We start from the raw sequence: 23,689 nt of genomic DNA on the forward strand, positions 1-23,689 counted from the left end.
AGCTGTGCCCGCCTTCCAATTACACCAAATTTGGCAGAGAGGTAGACATAGTTATGCAGATTGTGTTTTTTGTTATTTGGTGCAAATCTGTTCTGTACTTTTTGTTAAATTTAAGCCAAAATGTATAGTAATATTTCAGGTTGTGGATATTTTGCGACGGTTTTGTGATTAATCTCAAATGCATGTGCCAACGGGAATGGTTTGATTGGCTGGACGCAACCTGAACAGAAAGTTGAGGCCGTTATTTTATTAATCAAGAATGGTTCCCGGGGCTGCAAATGTCTGTGAAATTTAACATAAGGGGTCAGGGGGATGGTACTCTGAGGACATGTTTGAGAAATGGGAGTACTAGTGACACAAATTATGTGTCCAAAATTTATTTAATTAATCTAGCGTGATATTTTCGACGAAGACATGATTGACAGTGCACCCCCTGTGTACCTTCGCAGGGACATCGCGAATATTGCAACGTCATCACGAATATTGGTGAAAATATAAAAAATATATATCTGTACACATTCGCCGGTCACTGTCACACACTCATGTATGCACTCAGAAACTCACTCAGACACTTATTCATCCATTAACATACCCATTCACATACTTATACATACTGTTGTATTAGATGGTTTCCTTGGCAGAGTTAAAAACAATGAGAAGGGGCTATCATAAGGGCTCAGTGGACCAAGATAGCTTTAATGTGTATGTGTGGTCAGGTCAACATGTTTCACACCTATCGGTCCCACCGGATCCTTAGTGTTTCTTCAGGACCTACAAGATCCCTGCCCCACACCAAGGATGTGACGTGTAGTGCAAGGTACTCCCGTGTAGGAAAATGCCTTGTATGATTGTCCAACCTAGATAACACATAGAAGACATTCTAAAACCATTTTTAAACTATATGAAAAAGGTACTTCTCATGTAGCACACTGATTGCTCACATCTCCTCATGGTAGACATACTCATGCTCTAAAAGGGGTGCTTAATAATGTTGTTCTAAAGTGGAGGGAGTTCATTCAGACAACAGACCAGGCTAGTAGACACACATGTAAAAAACAACAAGCAACTTGGAATTGAAATTTACAACAAATTACTCAGACAGATATAGGGTAGTAAAATATCCATAAATGAGATTAGGGGTGTTACCCTTTTGGATCAATATGTAAGACCCTTAGTTCAAAAGCAGTAGGTAGCGCACAGTTGCTAAAAGGCTGTTAAAACACAGTAAAGAAGTATCAGCATTAAAGAGTAAAAAGTCATCTGGAGATACAGAGAGATGTTACCTGTTGAAAGTTTAAAGTCTACATCTTTCAGCCTTCCAAGGTCAGTGCGAGGCTTTTTCAGGACCACGAGAGCGACATGAGGGGTATGCACATGCTAAGGTGCACCCGTCTCTGAGTCACACACACATACACTACCGCACACTTAGGGTACTCCTTTCAGCCTTCTGTGAAAGGCGCAGTTATAAAGGACTAAAGTTAGTCAGACACCATGGATAGCGCAGGGGCGTCGGTTATAGTCAAACTTTTGTCAAACCGGACTGCCCACCATCCTACCTAGTGACCGTCAGCGCGGAATTCACAGAGTGGCAGCATTCTGTTCTTTCACAAAGAACAAATACTCATACAAAATAGTTCCCTTCAGTGTTAGGGACAACTACAGCAATGTGTGCTTTTTGAGATCAAAATTGTTTTTTGTTGTTGTTAATATTGGCATGGGCCCAGCAGCTCCAACAACGTTTATAAAAACCATGGCTAATCAAAACACAGCTTTGACAAAGTCAAAAGGCTAATACAGACTGAGTGGCTTTGCCAATGCTTGTTTTCAAAAGATTCGAGGGAACCCACTTACCCCGTAAGCATTGCTCAGTACTGGAGCCTAAGCACTGGGGCTGCAGGGAGTGCTTGGTTATAGCAAAACTTTTTATTAATTCTCTTGATAAGTTATTCTTAATGAGGAAAGTGCATGGTAGGGGTGGTGCAGCTAGCTGAGACTCAGGCCCTAAGTACGATGAGACTTAGAAAGCTTCTGACCACAGGTCGGAGACTTACGAGTCTCATCATGGGTTTCACTTTCGACAGTCGCATTTTGATGCAGGCGGTCGAAAGTGAAACAAGCTGGTCATTTCGGCTGGATTCCGACGGGCTCAAGACACCCGTCGGACAGTCGGAGCCCTGCCCGTAATCCCTATGAATGGTGTTTCTGCTGTCAGGATTACAATGTCGGTTTCCGACAGGCTTTCCATGTCCTGTTTTCCGACATGGAGAGCCTGTTTGAAAGCGACTTTGGGGGCACCTAGCAAGTCCCCCTTCACTCTGCGGCCTCCGGTTGGGGACTGAGGCTTAATCCCTGCACCGGTTTACCGCCGTAGCACAAGCTCCCATAGAAAAATGAGAGTATGCGACTGTCTCATGTGCAGTCACAATCCTGCGGTCAGGACTGCCGACCGTAGGTCGGTTGGTTCCGATTTGCTCACTTCCGCCCGACATTGTAATTAGGCCCTCAGTGTTTGCTTGAGCAGGAAGCCAAAGTGATGGCAGAGTTCATTTATTCATTCATCATATTACAAGTTTCTTCTGAACTAAAACTGCCTTTGTTTCAGGGAGTTTAGCTAACCGCTGGGAACATGCAGTGCAAGTATTATTTCTGTTCTTCACCATAGACAATATAGGCTTTAACTCTAGGCCCAGGTAGAATTTCGTTTACGTTCCGCAATCTTACGTATTTTCCAGAATTACGCTTGCTACACAAAATTTCCATGATTACGCCACCTCGTGTAAATTAGATTTTGTTTGGTTACAAACACCTGTGGCGAAAGCATGGGAACAACGTGAACAAACAGAACAATTGTGACATTGCACCTCTTTTTTAGCATGAAGTGCTTCCCACATTTTAAAAAGATGCAAGGATGCCTTTCACGCTTAAAAAAAAAAGGTCTCAAAGTGTGGGATCCGCATGTCACATAATTGTGTGTAATTTTGGAGGGATTTTACGAATTTCCACAAAGGAAACTGTGCAAGTTTGTCTCAGGCCTATCAACTTTTCATACCCGTGTTCATGTGCACTGACTGGTGGCATGGACCCATGAATAAAGAAGCAGGCAACTTTCAGTGGTTATTGCCAGCACCTTCAGGCGGATTCCAAACAGCCCAACACTTGTCTACACCTTACCTCGCATGTTTCAAACACAATACAATTACATGGCACTCTGACAACACTGTTATTTGCCTTTATCCTCTGACCGGCTCTGCACCCACAAAGGACATTAAAAAGAACTGTGTGATGTGGGTAGACTGGCAAGTACCAGTTTTGCCGGGTCACTAAGGCTTCATTCATGGGGGAAGAAAAATCACCTACTTTGGATTGGCAGAACTCACAGTTCCGTCATCGGACCCTTATCGCATCCATACATAGGTTACTCATTTGTTTACACCTGCCTGAAAAGTTTAGGATTTTGGATCTGCTACAGAAAGGCTGATGCACCCCCCGTTGAAGCAACCTCTGTGCCAAACTGGTTAGGCGTGTTCAGCTTTACTAAGAGGTTATCAATCCTAGATCTTGAACAAACAGTCTTGATGAGTAAAATTACACACACGCGTTGTTATTGCGAGCTTAAAGAAAATGCACAGACAATAAAGTTTTATGTGCGTGACAGTGTTGCGCTGCGGCCCAGCAAGAATTAGCTTCATCCTTGTGTGTGCTGTAAAATAATTTTGGGACAAGATGTAATTTGGTAATTATATTTACTTGCCTAACAAAATTGACTTGGCTTGGCTTAAGAGGGCTGTTCCACGTGCCAGTGCATTTATGGTAAATGCTTCTGATGCGTGTGCTGACAGCACGCTGTCATTAGTACCTTCAGATGTCTCAGACGTCTCGCGCGCCATTTTTTTTTCACAAATGCCATGGACAAAATCCTGACCAGAAAAAAAAAACAATTAAGGCTGACAGCATACGTGCGGGGACTACTTAAGTCTGTGCAGCGCCTGGGCCTGCCCAGGTGAAATGAGTCGGCCTGGAATTTCGTCACCGTGTGCTCTGTGGAAGGAGGGGGCGAAGTGACGAAATTGCCGGTTTGTCATAGACAAATGATAACTAGTCATGGGCTGTGCGTTAAAAATACCGCCGTTTTTTTTTCTCGAAAAATAGTAATCAACATTTTTGTGGACACAAGCTAACCTTTGTTCTTCAAACCTTGTACTCCAAGCTATAATTTCACATTCTTCGAAAAAAAAGATAGGAACACATCTTGAACAAGTAGCGGGATTTAAAATGTAGAACAAACAAAAAAGGTAGATTACCTGAAGTGAGAGAGTTGCTTCATGCAACACAATTCCTGCTAACAACACGGATTTCAATAACATCACACGCCTAGGAAAGGAGTGGTATCTGGAGAAACCACAGAATTCTTTTAACCCTCCGAGTAATTTTGTGGCACTTTGGGGCATATTTATTAAAGAATCACGTGGTGCAGATTATCACCTTGCTGTGCTGCGTGATAGGGCGAGGGCAGGAATGCGGGGTATTAAACATTCTACGGCACATTCTTTTTCTTTCCCTGTGCTGGAGCACAAAATGCTGCATAGCGCCAACGCAGGGACTCTAGCACCAAGGTGCAAGGGTGTCTGCGTTGCAAGCAGGATTGTTTTTGTGCAGCAAGGGACACCTTCCTGCACAAAAACATTCCTGCGAAACATTTACCTCTTTCTATGTGTGCTGCAGAATGCAGCACGCATAGAAAGAGGAAGTAACAAGGGCAAATAAATATATTTCTACTCGTTACGCTTCACCTGGGAGGGTGTAGCGTTTTGACACATTCCCAGGTCTACTGATAATGGTAAATCTGGGAATGGGCCAAAATCCTTGCGTGGATGCGTGGGAACGCCCACGCTCTACCCTTGAGTCGCCTCCCTGGGGTAGAATAAGGTAACGCAGATTGATCAAGCCACGAAAGGTGGCCTTGCATGGCTTGATAAATCTAACTTAAGAGTTGTGTCGCTCTTGCACCCCATTACGGTGTGCAAGAGCGACGCAAGTCTTTGATAAACTTGGCCTTGAGGGCTAATTTATGGGATTTTGGCATAGGGCAGTGGGCAGTGCAGGTGCTGTGCTGCTTAACCCCTTCGATGCTCAAGACGGAACGGTTCCGTCATGAGCATCGGTTGCGCTGTGCTCATGCCGGAACTGTTCCGTCATGACCACACCCATTTACATTAGGGCCCAGCACCGGGGGTAAATCTGCACCGCACGGATGAGGTTAATGCCAAAGTGAACTGGCAGGAATGTTCCATATTTAAGCAATACAGTGCATTTCTGTCCTTTCTCCCTGCGTAGGCGCAGTGTCGTCAGCTTAGTGCAACGTAGGCACCCTTACACCATGGTGCAAGGGTGCCTCCGTTGCACGCAGGATTGTTTTTGTGCAGGAATTTGTGCAGGAAGGGGAGCCTTCCTGTACAAAAAACCCTAAGAGGCATTTTTTCTCTTTCTTTATTCACACATAGAAAGAGAAAAATACCAAAAAAGAAATAAGCACATTTCTCCTCGCTATGCTTCACCTCAGAAGGCACACAGATTTGGTGCTTCCCCAGGTTTTCATGATTTTGTAAATCTGGGGCATTGTCAAATACCATGGGTGTTGCGTGGGAAAACCCACCACACTGCCCATTGAATGCCTCTCAGGCAGCGCATCGATTTGCGCTACGTTGCCTTATTCATGATTTCTGAGCCCACTCAAAGCCACCAGTGTGGCTTTGTGTGGCTTACCGTGGCTTTTCGTGGCTTCGTAAATCAAATTGAGAGCCCGCATCATGCATGTTCCACTTTATGTGGTGCAAAAGTGATGCAGGACTTTCCAAAATAAGCCCCTCAGGGGCTTATATATGGGACTTTGGCGTAGGGCAGCATAGCAAGGCACCTTGCTGCGCTGCCCTAAGCCAAAGTGAAAGGGCAGGAATGGACTGTATTTAAGCAATACAGTGCATTCTTGTCATTTCTTCCTGCGATGGTGCAGTTTCTGCAGCCTAGCGACAACATAGGCACCCTTACACAATGGTGCAAAGGTGCCTTTGTTGCAGGCAGGATTGTTTTTGTGCAGGAAGGGGGCAGCTTCCTGCATAAATAATGAAATGAAATGAAATGAAAAAAGGCATTTTTAATGCGCATGGTAACCCTCGGGCATCCCAGCGCTATGCATGGCCTAACCTAAGAGGCGTTTTCCTCTTTCTGTGTGTTCTGCAGAATGCAGCACACATAGAAGGAGGACACAAATGAGGAGAAATAAACATATTTCTCCTCGATACGGGTGGAATATGGATTTGGCGCTTCCCCAGGTTTATATGTTTGTTTTTTTTTAATCTGAGGTAGCGTCTGATTCCATGGGTGTTGCATGGGAAAACCCACTGTAACACCCATGGAACCCAGGGTGGCTTCATAAATCGAATTAAGAGCCCTGCATCACTCATGTAACACTTTACGTGGTGCAAAAGTGACACAGAGCTCTCATAAATGCGCCCCGTAGTTTATTGGTAATAAAATGAAGTTTCAGAAAAAGTACTGAAAAGGAGATTTCCAGGATTTACTACTGCATCAGAAACATGAGTAAACCACTTGTTTTGCTTATTCTATTTGTGAATGCAGTAAAACGAATGTATTGATGATTAAGGGCCAGGGTCAGCTTTAGTGCATGTTGCTCCCAGAGTGACTATCTTATTTGGCTCCCTACCCCCATTACCTTCTTCTCTTCTGAGCCCCTCACTACCACCCAACAGTGCCCTCATCTCTCCATAGCTCCTCTCTCACATTCATTTCCTTTGTTTTGTAGTCCTACTCATAGCAGTGTAGGGTGTCAGAGCACTTTACATCATTCACACATTATACAGAGACAATGAATCATACATGTGTAAATCAGTCAGTAGGAAACGCTACACAAGGCAATGAGGATTACAAAGTATAGGAGTCACATGTCATCCGTACCAGTAGGCAGTATATTTTGAGTATTTGGTCTGGAGATGTACAAACTCAGGATTTAAAACGTACCACAGTGGTTAGGGTTGCCTTTACAAATAACAATATATTTCTACCTAAACAAACACTAATAAAAGACTGGAAAACTATGGACTCTTACCTATACCATGCAGTTTGACAGTTCATAATTCACTGTGCTATATTAGGATTGTAATTATAAGTAACAAAAGGATCTCTGTGACAAGAGCACTAACCCACTGAGCTATTCACATAAAATACAGTTCTGTGATCTGCATGGTACACAGTTCTTTGCAGCAGGGATATTAACCCTCTGCAGCGTTTTATAATTAATCAAAATTGCCACTAGACAAAACTCTAATCTCTCTTCAGCAGGAACATTCAAATTGGAATTATCTTGATATTTTTATTGTAAGCTGCAAACTTATAGACACCCAAGGACCTCTGCAGGTGCTTTTAAACCCATAAGATATTTCCAAAGATAGTGATCCCCCAAGCTCAGCACCAGGTCACACTGCCATTAAGCTGGCCCTGTTAAGGGCCTTGTATTTAACAGATCAATGTTGTGAACTGTTTCCAGAACAGAAACAATCCCATCATGAACACTTCATCCATACTTTTACCAGGGATCCCAGAATGTAGGCCTAAGAGCAACCAAACAGCAGTGGTGAAATGGGAGCTAAAAACAGCCCTGAAAAATGTGCTCATACCAGTCCTGGAGTGTAGTGAGTGAGTATATCGAGAGAGTACAACCACCTCCAGAGGAGTTTGAGGGGACAGGGGGCAAATTATATAACTGTGTACAATAAATGTTGGTGTGTTCCCTCACAGGCGTTTGCCAGGTTGTACAACTGTTAATATCGCTATCTATCTATCTATCTATCTATCTATCTATCTATCTATCTATCTATCTATCTATCTATCTATCTATCTATCTATCTATCTATCCTAACCTCCCACCCACCTACCTACCTACCTACCTACCTACCTACCTACCTATCTATCTATCTATCTATCTATCTATCTATCTATCTATCTATCTATCTATCTATCCTAACCTCCCACCCACCTACCTATCTATCTACCTATCTATCTATCTATCTATCTATCTATCTATCTCCTCATTTTCAGCCTAACTGGCGGTTTTCACTACTCCACACCAGGCCAGTCCAGCCCTATTGAGAATCGTAAAAATGCTCACTGACACAAGCATAATTCTATCTAATGTCTTCGCTATTTGCATTTTGCGTTATCATCTGTAGCCCTTGTTCTTTCGTTTTCTATCATTTTTTCTAAGAGGTTTTGAATTTATGTAAATTTTCAGGAGGGATATCACTTTCACTATTCATGGTCATATTGAAATGATGTAAAGGGAATGCTTATCACAAATCATTTTGAAACAAGGAAATCAATGATGGGCACGAAGAAATAAAACATGTATTTCTTTTATTACGAAGATTTGAAATAAAAATGTGATAAATCAAAATAGAGCACATATTCACTTTATGAGGTATACGGGAAATACAAATGTGTCAAAAACAAGTAAACAAGCATATTGCTAGATGTTTTCTGAAACCCCACCCACCCCTTCCGGGCACAACTACAACCCTCTGCGAAAATTTCAGGGATTTTCTGATGGCCTAGATGTAGCCCTGACAAGCATTTCTTTTCTTTTTTTTTTAACAAATGTTCCTGAAATGGGTATGTTTAGAAAGTTGCGTATGCTATTAAATAACCAGTATGCAAGAAAACAGATTTATGAAATGGCAAGAATGTGGTTGCCCGGTTTTCAGGATGCTTGATTGTAATTGCATTTAAATAGCGCTTACTACCCCAGACGAGGTGTCGACGTGCTTTTTCAGCGAGTAGCACGCTACTCTGGAACCCAAAGAGGATAATTGGTAAATTAGTATAGGGAGATGTGAAACTAATTTGAGCAGTGGACATGTGAGTTTGTTATTCGGATTGAAAATGGATGGTGGAGGGATAGAGGAGAGAAGGGTTTGCCACCCCTGATGAGATGTTGAAGTGCTTTTCGGCGGGTAGCACGCTACTCCGGAACCCAAACAGGATTAGTGGGGAATTAGTATAGGATAATATGAAATTATTTTGAACGGTGGGCATGCTAGTCTGTTAGTTGGATTAGAAAGGACAGTGGAGGGATAGAAGAGGGAAAGTTCTAGAAAGTGTTTTTTTTTGCATTGTAGAATCCTCAATATTTCTAGGCGCTGTAATCCGGGTCATTTTTTAAAATAGTTTTGAAAAATGACCGAGAAGACAGGAAATTCAATCGTCGTCTATTTACGGCACTCATAAAAATATCCCATAATAGGGGATAGCTAAACTCCCAAAAAAGGCAGTCCTTGGTTAAGGAGGAGCTCTTCCACCACACTAGCTTGCTCCTGCTTTCTGGCACCAGGCTCACAGGGTCCCTGCCAGCTGCATTATCCTCTCCCATCACACTTATTTTTTAATGAATACCTTGTCAGGAGCATTAAAAAAACAAGTGTTGGTAGGCCATAGGGCGAGCAGTGGAAAACGATGCACTCTAACAGAGTTGCATTTCCCAGCGACTGCAGTGTGGTGCAAGCCTGCTGTGCACACAGACTTGTGCAGGCTGTCCTTAAGATCTCTGACACGCCTTCCATGTGTGGGAAAAGAGAAATATACCCACACGTTTTGAGTACGCCATCTTACCCTCGACGACCCGTGGAACCTACTGCCAAAACAGACAGTAGCAGCAGTAACGACAGCAGTCATGGTCAGGGTGAACCACAAATTAACCTGTGCTTAACCCTCTAGTAGCTTAGCACAAAATAGGCACAAAGTAGTCAAGCTTAAATTAGATGCACTGTGGGAAGTATTTATGATGAACACAGACAGTAATAAATCAGAACAAGACAAGAAAAATCTCAAACCATTTTAGAAACATGGGACACATTTTAATAAATAAAATGAGACCAAAATGACAAAAATTGAATCAGTAGAACCGTAGCTCAGTTTTAAAGGTCTAGGTAGACCAGGCGCCACTCTCGGTCATCTTGTCATGCTAGATCGGGGGAAAGTCACAAGATCAGGCTGACAGCGATGGAGCACTTACTTTCTCAAAGTCTGATGTGTAGAGTCCCAAACTTCAGCTTTCATCCTTTTCTTGTAAGGGAGTGCACTCTGATGTCAGCCAAGGGTCCTGGACCTAGTAAGGCACCTATTAGGGATCACAAACTGTCTGGCAGAGGCCAGCAGAGCTTAGACAAGTTCAGTTGTAGCAAGTCAGCTGGATAGTTGTAGGGAGGCCTCTGGAGATTGTGTCCCTGTAGCTCAGACCAGGATGTCAGCCAAAGGACACTTGGAGTCACTCAGGTAGCCTGGGATGAAGGAAGCAGGTCCAGTCTTGCTTCTCAGAGAGCAAAGCAGGCCTCAAGCAGCAGAGCAGTCCTCTGGGGAAAATTGGCAAGCATCAAGCAGCAGGGCAGGTTTCTAGGAGATGAGGCAGGTATCAAGCAGCAGGGAAGTCCTCTGGAAACCAAGCCAGTCCTTCTTCTATAATGTCCGCAGGTCCAGGAGGGTAATGAAGAGTTTCCTGAGGGTCCAATATTTATATCTGGTGCTAACCTTTGAAGTGAAGGAATCTAGGCTATCCCCACATCTGGTTCTGGAACGTTTTTTAATAATAATATATTCTTTATTGTCCGATTAATTAAAATCATTACAATAAAACAACACAGTTCATAAAACAAGGCAATTTATTTAATTCCTTAAAGATAGTGAGGAAGTGTTAACATATATAACTGTTAGAAATACATAAAATATCATAAAAAGGTATTTTGTTCATAACCAAATATAAACATTACATTTCATTATTATTCACCGTACATATTATTAAACCCATCCATACAGATAATCTTTGAGTCCCCTCTCTGGTTTTTAAACAGCCTCTAAAAAGAAACTGAGCAATGAGCGTACAGTAACACATGTTTGGTCCAGTTGTGATCTTAGTACTTAAAATATAAAGTGCATCCACACTTCTTAAAATTACCCGAAACCTCAGATACTTTATAACATTTATCAAGTTACATAGCCAGTATAGGGGAAAACTATATAGTTAGAATCATAGCTGCTTTCTTTTTTTATTATATGACCACAACATCATTCTGAGCCAGTTTTCTCTCAGATATGAGGATATATTTGACAAAGTTAACTGTTACATTGATGGTATGCCCTTGGAGGCACAGTATTATCACTTGGCGACACGTTCCCACCCCTTGTTCGTTGAATATTGGTTTTAAAAGTGTTAATCTTTCTTGACACAATTTGGGGCAAATACATACAATGTGCAATAATGTTTCATTAATATAACCACATAATCTACACTTTTGTGATTGCCAAACTTGTACCCCTCTAGGTGGTTCTGGAAAGTTCTTCCCTTCCCCTGCCAAGGCTCCAAGAAGTCTGACGGCATAAGACTAGTGTTTGGTTACTTTGAGTGTGCTGGAGGCAAACCCGTTGAAATGTAAGTGGGGCAGTAACTAGCTCTGCCCCAACCATGCTAGCAGGATTGTTTAGCCTGCACGTTCTCCTCACTGTCTGGGCCCAATATGCATTATTAATGGGGGAGCCATGAACAGGCCCAGGCAGCTGTAAACTCCTAGAATGCCTTAGAAGCTTATGAGCAGGAAAATGCCAACTTTCTAAATGTGGCATTTGCAGACTTGTAACATAAAATCCGAGTTTAACATTAAAGAGGATTTTAGATTACAATTCATTTGAGTACAAACATGACTTTTCTACCTGCTCCCAATCAACAGTTAGCACCTTTTAAATGTAATAAGGTAACCCAATGTTATCCATAAGGAGAGATATGCCTTTCAGTAGTGAAAAACAATTGTAGTAGTTGTTCACTAGCAGGGCATGTAAAATTTAAAAACACATGCCCTACTTTTAAAATATAATGCACCCTGCCCTATAAGCTGTTTAGAGCTTCCCTTAGGCATGACATATGTACAAAAAATGAAGGTTTGGCAAGGCAAAAAGTTTATTTTGCCGGTTGAATTGGCAGTTTGAAACTGCACAACAGGCTGCATTGACAGTCCTGAGAAATGTTTTAAAGTGCTGCTCTAGTGGGTGGCACAATGAGTGCTGCAGGCCTACTAGTAGTATTTAGTTTATAGGCCCTGAGTACATAGAGTCAAAAAGTTTGGTAATGACCTTGCAGAGAGGGCCACGTCCAATAATAATTCAATTATTATCCCCATCTGCATGCATTTGCAAGCGGCTCAAGCCAAAATGCAACTCCTATAAATCTGAGGTGCTCTTCTTCGGGTGTCAGTCTGACCCAAGCTGGCAGGAGTGGTGGCCAGTTAACATGTTCCCTCCCGCGTCATCTTCTCTGATTGACAAGAACTTAGGGGTGAAGATTGACAACGAATTGACGCTTAAGTCCCAGATCCTTGGATTGGCTGGCACCTGTTATGGCCTCCTTAAAATGCTACGCAAGTTCCTTCCCCTGCTCCCGCTGGCGCATAGGAAGACCACGGTCCAGGCCCTTATTGGTTCGAGGCTGGACTATTTGAATATCTTATATTTGGGTTTGCCGAATACCTACTCCAAAGACTACAGGTGGTTCAGAGCTCAGCGGCACGGGCCATTTTTGGCCTACATCGCCGAGCGAGAGCTTCGGACCTATTACATTCTTTTCACTGGCTGCCTATTCGGAAGCGGATTGTTTTCAAAGCACTTACGCTGGCGCATAAGGCATTCCATGCTGTGGGGGCTGAATATATCCAGAAACGGCTTGCCTTCTACAAACCAGCTAGATCCTTAAGATCGGAATCTCCCTGCCTTGCCATTGTCCCTGCTGTCAGGAAAGCAAGGGAGGGGGGGGCGCTCCTTTAAACGCTTGGCGCCCCCGCTTTGGAATGCCCTTCCTTTGTCGATTCGCAGTACATCTAATTTGCTGGCCTTCAGAAAGGGTCTGAAAACGTGGCTCTATGGTCAGTAATTTGCTTGCTCTTTTTCTCCTTTGTGCCCGCCCTTTGCAGTTTGTTGTGGGTTAGAAAGCGCCGGGACACTCCTTGGAGTAGCCGAGCGCTATATAAGACACCCATAACATTAACATTAACAAATGCAAATCTTACATGTACCTTCTCCGCAAAGTGCTCTAAAGCCACCAAAGTGGGGTTAGCATTTTTCAGGGCCTGTTTGGAGGACAACAAGGCAGACCGTAGCTATTAGTCTGTAACTATGGTGGTTTAAGCTGTTTGCCATTGGTATCCTGGGGCCCGTTCTAATGTGGCTCTGCAAACTGGGCCTAGAACAACCCCAATTATCAAGGTAGCCGGGGCAAGCAATCACAGGCTTCCCATGCAGGTAGTGTGTGTTGCAGAAGCTCAATCAACCAATAAATACACTAATTACAATGTTCAGCCCAGTGCTGATCTTTCAGTAAAGAAAGTACTTTTATTCAAACATCTATAATAAATTCTACACAATTCATCCTATGACACAATCTCATGATGCAGGTGTCAATTCTTCCTTGTGGTGCTACACCAGTTGTGACAGCCTCTCAATTAACTCTGCATTTGCATCAATTTCTTCATTTATATGTGTTTATCTTCATTTTTAAAATACCATCCGCTTTGCGCAATTTTACTCTTTATCCATTGTTTAAACATCCTTCTTAATTCATCCTCTAGCAGGGAACTGCAAATTTACAAAGTTTCTCATGCTTTGGTGGGCCAAACGTACCTCTCTCCCCAAAACACGCACTGAAGCATGGTTCTCTTTTTAGAAGTTTATTTCTATCCAATTCATTTCAAACCCTTACATGGGTTCTTCGTCAGGGAAAACTGTAAGCAAACAATAAGACATATGTTTACAATCATCTTTGTATCATTAAGTTAAAAAAATTCCTTCACTTTAATACAATCTACTTTCTATTAAAAATGCTACTCATTATCCTCATGGTTACCCATTTTTTCAATCGGTTTTGTTATATACAGATGCCCCCTCCTTTCTCTATCTGTGTTTTCTCAACCTTTTCCCTACTCTGTGTGGATCTAACCTCCTTAATATTACTGCCCTGCTTCGATAGCTGTTACTCACTCCCTCATCCCACCGCGGTGTCGTCCTCATACTTTCTACCAGATTCCAGCTTCCCTCATTATCTCACTTCTCTCGACCCTCCTGTGCTCCGTTATCTCTCTTCTATTCCCCCACCTAGATCTTTCTTCCATTCTCCCAGCGTTTTCTCTTTACGCATACCTGCTAAACTGCTATCTCTCTTGTTCTCTCGTGAAACTGGATACGTTACCTTCGACTGATCTCCTTGTTGTTTAAATAAAGACTCCCCTTGCTCGATTCTAAGACCCGCCTCTTCAATTAACAGTAAAAATATCCACCTGTTCCTCTACTCTCTTTTTACAACCTCCTACAATTCCCACACTCCTCCTTGTTGGCATCCATAATGCTGTGCTTATTAATTCCACAGCCACCTTTCAACCAGGCTGATTAAAAATCTTTCCAACGAATTAACCATTTTGAGGAAAAATAATAGACGCAATATCAATCATATGTCCAACAATATTTTTTAAAAATCCCGTTTTCGACCCGACTCTTTTATAAAACCGCTAGCTGAACCAGATCTTATACGCCTTGCTTGAAGAGTTCAAAAGACTTCTTAGTTAATTGTTCATCTTTAAATGCATTGCTTTTTGCTGGGTGCTTACCCCAAGGGGCTGAAAGCACCCAGCAAAAAGCAACGCATTTAAAGATGAACAATTAACTAAGGAGTCTTTTGAACTCTTCAAGCAAGGCATATAAGATTTTTAATCAGCCTGGTTGAAAGGTGGCTGTGGAATTAATAAGCACAGCATTATGGATGCCAACAAGGAGGAGTGTGGGAATTGTAGGAGGTTGTAAAAAGAGAGTAGTGGAACAGGTGGACATTTTTACTGTTAATTGAAGAGGCGGGTCTTAGAATCGAGCAAGGGGAGTCTTTATTTAAACAGCAAGGAGATCAGTCGAAGGTAACGTTTCCAGTTTCACGAGAGAACAAGCGAGATAGCAGTTTAGCAGGTATGCGTAAAGAGAAAACGCTGGGAGAATGGAAGAAAGATCAAGGTGGGGGAATAGAAGAGAGATAAGGGAGCACAGGAGGGTCGAGAGAAGTGAGATAATGAGGGAACCTGGAATCTGGTAGAAAGTATGAGGACGACACCGCGGTGGGATGAGGGAGTGAGTAAAAGCTATCGAAGCAGGGCAGTAATATTAAGGAGGTTAGACCCACACAGAGTATGGAAAAGGTTGAGAAAACACGGATAGAGAAAGGAGGCGGCCTCAGTATATAACAAAACTGATTGAAAAAATGGGTAACCACGAGGGGGATGGGTAGCATTTTTAATAGAAAGTAGATTGTATTACGGTGAAGGTATTTTTTTAACTTAATGATATAACGATGATTTTAAACATATGTCTTATTGTTTGCTTACAGTTTTCCCTGACGAAGAACCCATGTAAGGGTTCGAAATGCATTGGATAGAAATAAACTGCTAAAAAGAGAACAATGCTTCAGTGCATGTTTTGGGGAGAGAGGTTCGTTTGGCCAACCAAAGCATGAGAAACTTTGTAAATTTGCAGTTCCCTGCTTGAGGATGAATCAAGAAGGATGTTTAAACAATGGATAAAGAGTAAAATTGCGCAAAGCGGATGGTATTTTAAAAATGAAGATAAACACATATAAATGAAGAAATTGATGCAAATGCAGAGTTAATTGAGAGGCTGTCGCCACTGGAGTGGGGCTAAACAGAAGCTCCACAATTTTGATATTCAATGTTCGTCACATGCAGAGTGGGCTTGGCATGTCAAGCAGTGAGCACACCGAATGAAAATACTGTGGTTTAAAAGAACGGACAAAAATGTAGAAAAAAGAAAAAAACAAAGGTGTGCTACCCTTTCACTATGTTAAAACGTCAATTTTCAGCCCCTTGGGGTAAGCACCCAGCAAAAAGCAACGCATTTAAAGATGAACAATTAACTAAGAAGTCTTTTGAACTCTTCAAGCAAGGCGTATAAGATCTGGTTCAGCTAGCCGTTTTATAAAAGAGTCGAGTCGAAAACGTGATTTAAAAAAAATATTGTTGGACATATGATTGATATTGCGTTTATTATTTTTCCTCAAAATGGTTAATTAGTTGGAAAGATTTTTAATCAGCCTGGTTGAAAGGTGGCTGTGGAATTAATAAGCACAGCATTATGGATGCCAACAAGGATGAGTGTGGGAATTGTAGGAGGTTGTAAAAAGAGAGTAGAGGAACAGGTGGATATTTTTACTGTTAATTGAAGAGGCGGGTCTTAGAATCGAGCAAGGGGAGTCTTTATTTAAACAACAAGGAGATCAGTCGAAGGTAACGTTTCCAGTTTCACGAGAGAACAAGCGAGATAGCAGTTTAGCAGGTATGCGTAAAGAGAAAACGCTGGGAGAATGGAAGAAAGATCAAGGTGGGGGAATAGAAGAGAGATAACGGAGCACAGGAGGGTCGAGAGAAGTGAGATAATGAGGGAAGCTGGAATCTGGTAGAAAGTATGAGGACGACACCGCGGTGGGATGAGGGAGTGAGTAACAGCTATCGAAGCAGGGCAGTAATATTAAGGAGGTTAGACCCACACAGAGTAGGGAAAAGGTTGAGAAAACACGGATAGAGAAAGGAGGGGGCATCTGTATATAACAAAACCGATTGAAAAAATGGGTAACCATGAGGGGGATGAGTAGCATTTTTAATAGAAAGTAGATTGTATTAAAGTGAAAGTATTTTTTGAACGTAATGATATAAAGATGATTGTAAACATATGTCTTATTGTTTGCTTACAGTTTTCCCTGACGAAGAACCCATGTAAGGGTTCGAAATGCATTGGAGAGAAATAAACTGCTAAAAAGAGAAACATGCTTCAGTGCGTGTTTTGGGGAGAGAGGTTCGTTTGGCCAACCAAAGCATGAGAAACTTTGTAAATTTGCAGTTCCCTGCTTGAGGATGAATTAAGAAGGATGTTTAAACAATGGATAAAGAGTAAAATTGCGCAAAGCGGATGGTATTTTAAAAATGAAGATAAACACATATAAATGAAGAAATTGATGCAAATGCAGAGTTAATTGAGAGGCTGTCGCCACTGGAGTGGGGCTAAACAGAAGCTCCACAATTTTGATATTCAATGTTCGTCACATGCAGTGTGGGCTTGGCATGTCAAGCAGTGAGCACGCCAAATGAAGATACTGTGGTTTAAAAGAACGGACAAAAATGTAGAAAAAAGAAAAAAATAAAGGTGTGCTACCCTTTCACTATGTTAAAGCTACACCAGTTGTGCTACATTATGTTAAACCCTCAGTGGGGAACTATTAGATGACCACCCAACCACCCACAAACGATAGCAAATGCATGAATCAGGCACAGGCTTAGTCTCAAATGTCTCCCATAATTTAAATGTGCACTTACTTCAACTCTTACCCTTAGTGATAAAGCAGCAGCTCGTGCTGCTCCCCCCGGAGTATATGCACAGCCTCAGATTCCTTCCTGTAGGGTCTGTGAGTGGGTGTGTGAGTGGTTTTGTGGGTGTGTGAGAGGCTGTGTGAGTTGCTGTGGGGGGCTGGGAGTAGATGTGAGAGTGAGAGTGGCAGAGTGGGTGTCTGGGTGTCTCTGTGGGTGTGTGTGTCAGTAGCTGTGTGAGTGACTGGACCTGAACTGAGCCTCACCTGTCCCTTCATCCAACAGGAGAGCACAGTTTTGCACAAAATATCTACCCAACTGGAGTACTTTCTACTAGTGTATTAGTAAGTGATAACTCATTAGGTGAATATCAAGTGCATATTCTACACTGTAACTGCATAATGGACCAGGAGGGAAAGTCTCCAGTTATCCTCTGTGCATTTAATTTTGACAATGTGATTGTTCCTCGTGCATCTTCTTCCAGAAAACTGTGTTAAAATATATTCTCCTATAGAGAAGATGACAAGACTAGAAAGAGGTGAATCTCCTCTAAACAAGCGTACTGCCGCTTAACTATATAAAGTAAGTGCTTTTTTGTTTGGTGGAGAAGTCTTCATATTCAGTGCATCAAGGAGGCTTAACCAAAATCATTGGGAAAAGCAATGGGAGACCTTTTGGTAAGCTGTCCTCCTTACTGACAAAGGCCTGAAGACCTTTGCATACTACTAAGGTGGACAGGGTGGGGCCAAACAGGGGAGGCTTCCAGGTAATTTAGCAAATTTGGATACTCGTAGTCATTTAAAGGCACCCGCTAGTAGCTAGAACGATATTTGGAGTCAAAGACTGTTTTTATTGTGACCAGTTTTAATTAGAAGTGTATCTTAACGTTTTGTTGCTCATGTGTGTCTAAACTTGCGGGGGGAATCACGAGCTGTGTTTAAGGCTCGAGGAGCAATTTTTACTGTGCACTCACCTAGGTCAGCGGTCTAGTTGCAGACGCTGACACAACGCTGATGCGATCAATCAGCTATAAATTCCGCCGATGACGCTTCCTCGTTTGGCACCTCACTAGTAGCTAGAGCGCTATTTGGAGTCAAAGACTGTTTTTATTATGACCAGTTTTAATTAGAAGTCTATCTTAATGTTTTGTTGCTCATATGTGTCTAAACTTGTGGGGGGAATCACGAGTTGTGTTTAAGGCCCAAGGGGGAATTTTTACCGGGCACTCACCTAGGTCAGTGGTCTAGTTGCAGACGCTGACGCGACGCTGACGTGATCAATCGGCTATGAATTCCTCCGATGGCGCTTCCTCATTTGGCACCTCGCTAGTAGCTAGAGTGCTATTTGGAGTCAAAGACTGTTTTTATTGTGACCAGTTTTAATTCGAAGTGTATCTTAACGTTTTATTGTTCGTGTGTGTCTAAACTTGTGGGGGAAATCACGAGCTGTGTTTAAGGCTCAAGGGTGAATTTTTACAGTGCACTCACCTAGGTCAGCGGACTAGTTGCAGTCGCTGAGTCGATGCTGCGCGATCAATTGGCTATGAATTCCGCAGATGACGCCTCCACGCGCAGCTGGTGCACCAGCGGCGCACCAAAGGCAAGCCCGTCTGCGTTGGTCCACGCCAGAGCGGGCCCAGTTACCAGAACGCCCGCTGATCTCCCCTCTGTGAGCCCTATGTATACAAGGGAGCAGCTCGTCAAATTGCGAGGTAAGACCAAAAGAACGTGCTTCCATGTCATGCTGCCAGATAGTATGAGTCCTTTATGCACTCACTGTGATTTTAAATTCTGCCCTTCTCACACCCCCTGGAAATACGGATTTCAAAAATAAATTTAAAATGCTACTCTTGAATTGTCGATCTGTACCTAAACATGCCACTGAGATATATTTACTTATTGAAGACAATAGCCCAAATGCAGTGTTTCTTACGGAACCCTGGTTAACTAAGGAATCTTATTATGCTATAGCCCAAGCTCTGCCCACTAATTATGTCATCTTGGGGCAAGACCGAGATAACGGTCAAGGCGGAGGCATTGTTAATATCTATAAGAAATATTTTTAGATGTAGGTGTATTAATAATCTCTTACTGTACTATAAGAGTTTAGCTTTCTCAATTAGCATTTCCCCAACTAATACCTTCTCAGGAATTTTAATATATCACTCCCCCGGTGTATCGTCTAATTTTTGTAAGGATCTCCCGGATATTGTTGCAAACTTGGCAAGCCCCCTACCTAACTTTTCTTTTCTGGGTGATTTTTTTTTTTTTAAGGGTGAAGAAAAAAAAAAACTTTATTGTTTCAACAGAATAAACAATACGTTCCCTCCCCAAAATTGGCATCAAGGTACAGAAAATACATGTGTACGCAGTTCACCCCCCCAGCATGGCTCCAACAGTTGCAGATAGAACAGGAAACGCAAGAATCAGATCCACGGGATACAGTGCAAGTACAGAAACTGACATAAGGAACATGTGCGTAGTCATCAGGGTAGTACCCCAGCCCCTACTCTCCCTCCCCTTCCCCCGCCTCCCCTTCCTCAGGTCCCGATTCCTCGGACGAGAACAATGCAGCACTAGTAGCATCGGAGTCGCTGTCAGTCGACCCCACCGCACACATCATACGCCATGCAAGTAAGTCCTCCTGTAGCCGCTCATCCCTACGCGTATGCTGCATGTGCGTTTCTTCAGCCAATGTCCATTCCCCCACATCCCGAAGCCATAATGTCATATCTGGCGCCCTTTGTCCCATCCAGGTTATAGCCACCCGCCGTCTAGCCAGCACTAAGAGCAGCTGCAGCATTTTATATGACAGATTCCTCCTCTTAGGTTTGGGGACCAGGGCTAACAAGCAATGGATCGGGGACAGGTCAAGACGCAGTCCCGTGACCCTCCGGATGTAGGCCACCACTACCCTCCAGAAGTCCCCGACTAGTGGGCACTCCCAAGCTAGATGGAGAAATCCGGCTCCTGCTGAACCACACCGAGGACAGGCATCCGATTTATCCGCCGCAATACGGCGCAGAGCAACTGGGGTTACGTAAGTGCGGTGCATGAAATTAAAATGGATCAATTTGAAACGTGCGTTACACGATACCTTCTTGGTGAGCGTCCCTATCCGCCTCCGCTGTCCCGGGTCCAAGGCAACCCCTAAATCTGCCTCCCACGCCGCCCAGGACGGAGACACTGGAGGCGCCGAGTCGCTTCTCATCGCTGTATAGAAAAGCGTTATCAATCGCCGTCCCGCGCCGCACGATAGCAAGATATTCAAAGTATGGGACACCTGGGGCGCCTCAGGGAACTGTGGCCACGTCGCTCTCGCCATGTCCCGCAGGCCTCCATAGTGAAGGTATTGGCCCCCCGTAAGACTGAAGGCCTCAACAGCTCTCTCCAGGGTCACAAAGGACTCGTCCGGATATAAGTCTGCCAATGTGTCGCAGCCGCCCTCACGCCATTCCCGAAACGACATGTGCTCTTCCATTAGAGCGACCGGTGCCAATATCCATATCGGCAGCTCCCTATGAAAAGGGGCCCGTCTCAGCACTCTCTCTACCACTCGCTGCCAGATCCCCGCAGTATGCCGAACAATATACGGCAGGTTGCCATCCGCACCTCTGCCACGCATCAGAGCCAATTGCAACGCCCTCTAATCTGCGCTACCAGCCAGGAGTTGCAATTCCCAATTTTCCGCGCCCGCGAACCAGCGCGCAGCCGGTATAAGTTGGGCCGCGTAATAGTAGAGATCAAAGCGTGGGGCCTCCAAGCCCCCCTCCTCCCAGCGCCTGACCATCGTGCGCAGCGCAACTCTGCTGCGTCTGCCTGCCCAAAGCAGGGAGGTGAGCATCGTGTCAAGCTTGTTGAAAATTCGAGGAGGAAGAGGACAGAGGGTATTCTGTAGGATATACAATATTCTAGGCAGCATCACCATCTTTGAGACGGCCAATCGTCCCATGAGGGAGAGAGGAAGCGTATTCCAAAAGGACACAGATTGTTGTAGGGAACTGAGCACACGGTCGGCGTTGCGGGCCAGCAATTGTTCATCAGAGACAGCCACCTGAATACCCAAATAGCGGAAGGCCTCCATCTCCCACCGCAGCCCCAGGGGCGGGAAACCCACACGAGGGTCTTCACCGCATCCCGCAAGGGGAAAGATCAGGGATTTCTCAGGATTAAGACGCAGCCCAGAAGCTGCACCAAAGCGTTCCAAGTGGCGTAACAGGATCGGCAGCGACTCCCGCGGGGAGGTCAGGTAGAACAACGCATCGTCCGCATAAAGCGAAACCAGGTGTACCACATCCCCCACTCGTATTCCCCAGGGTGCCATCTCCGCGCGCAGTGTCACTGCGAGGGGCTCAATCGCCAGAGCGAACAGGAGCGGTGACAGGGGGCACCCCTGGCGGGTGCCCCTGCCCAACCTCCACTCCTCCGAGCGGGCCGCTCCGAGCCTGACCCTGGCCGTAGGCGCACTGTAAAGGATCCGAATCCAAGTGCAGAAAAGGGGCCCCATCCCCGCTAACCGAAGCACCTCCAATAGGTACCCCCAGCTAACTGTATCGAAAGCTTTAGCCAGGTCTATCGAGACCAGGACCTGAGGATCCTCCCTATCGCGCACCTCATGTAGAACGTGGTTCAGACGCCGGAGATTCATGGCGGTGTTGCGGCCCGGAATGAACCCGCACTGATCAGAATGAACCAAGTGTGTCATATGCGGAGCCAGCCGGGTGGCCAAGATCTTAGTAAGAATTTTGGCGTCGGTATTGATTAAAGTGATCGGCCGGTAGGCCGTAGGATCACAGTCATCCCCACCCGGTTTCAGGAGCATGCAGACCTCACCCTGCTGCATGGTGGGCGGGAGCGCAGCTCGCACCATCGCTTCATGGTAAACCTGCAAGAGATGGGGCGCGAGAGTATCAACAAACGCCTGGTAAAACTCTGGTGGAAAACCGTCTCCACCCGGCGACTTAGCCTTCGGCAGGGCGGCCACTGCCACCTTGACCTCATGAAGCGTCACTGGAGTATCCATGTCCTCAGCATCCTCTTTAGAGAGGGTCTGGAGGGGCAAATCCCGGAGGTATGGCTGATAGGACGCCTCTGTCACCAGGGGGTCAGCAGTATAGACCTTCTGCAAATGTGTGCGGAGCACCGCAAGAAGGTCCCGTTCCGAGTGTACTAGGACCCCAGCGGAATTCCTCAACGCAACAATCCGCGCAGGGGCCGACTCTCTACGGAGAATCCAGGCCAGCAATCGGCCCGACTTGTCCCCCTCTCGGTGGAGGCGTTGGCGATATCGACCAAGAGTGAATCTATCCAGCCGGTTTAGGATATCATGGACGCCTTCTCGGGCTGTCCGCTCAGAGTCCATGTTCGACCCATCCGGGTCCAACAGGGACTGGCAGTGGCTGAGGCGCTCCTCAGCACTCGCGAGGTCACGGAGCAGCTGTTTGCGAACTCCATATGTCAGACCCATACAAGCGCCCCGCACGACTGCCTTAAGGGCATCCCATTTGGTCGCAAAAGGGATATCACCCACTTCCCAGTTCAGGTCCAGATAATTACGCAGGGACGTCTCCACATGGTCCCGTCCCACCGGATCCTGCAGAAGATCCCCTGGCATCCGCCAGGTCCTTGGGCGGGAGGAGCGGTCCACCCACTGTACCGTGCACGTCACGGGCGAGTGGTCGGATAAGAACCGGGCCTGATGTGTGACCGATAAAACAAGGGATGCGCCAATGTTGTCCGCAAGGACCCTGTCGAGCCTGCTATGTGTGTTATGTGTGGGGGTATAGCAAGTGTAAAGCTTCAGTCCCGGATTGCCGAGTCGCCAGACATCCACAGCACCCAGATTCTCCATTACCTCCCGGAGTCGTGCCGTCATCCGAGGTTTTGTACCCGCCCGGGGGGGATGCCTGTCCAGCAGTGGATCCAGTACACAATTAAAATCTCCAAGCCAGAGGAGGGGGGCATCCAGGTCCGTCGCTATAAGCTCCTGCAGGCCGGTAAAGAAACTCGGGTCATCTATGTTAGGTGCATATGAGTTCACCAGCAGGAAGTCCCTCCCATCCAGTTTCACACGTAAAAGAACATATCTGCCCTCAACATCAGCCTCAACATACTGGACTGCTAGGGGTACCCCGGGAGCCACCCAGATCAGGACCCCCCTAGCATAGGTAGAGAAGGAGGAATGGAACACCTGACCCCTCCATTTCCTTGCCAATTTAAGAGCACCCTCCTCAT

General features: G+C 44.8%; 1 pseudogene; it reads right to left on the reverse strand.

The window, feature by feature from the left end:
* Window positions 1-23,069, reverse strand: part of LOC147732586 (uncharacterized) — a 41,887-nt pseudogene extending 18,818 nt beyond the window's left edge.
* Between the last annotated feature and the right edge of the window lie 620 nt (window positions 23,070-23,689).

This window comes from Lissotriton vulgaris, chromosome 2_1 (genome assembly GCF_964263255.1).
Source record: "Lissotriton vulgaris chromosome 2_1, aLisVul1.2, whole genome shotgun sequence".
In the NCBI taxonomy this organism is placed as follows: Eukaryota; Metazoa; Chordata; class Amphibia; order Caudata; family Salamandridae; genus Lissotriton; species Lissotriton vulgaris.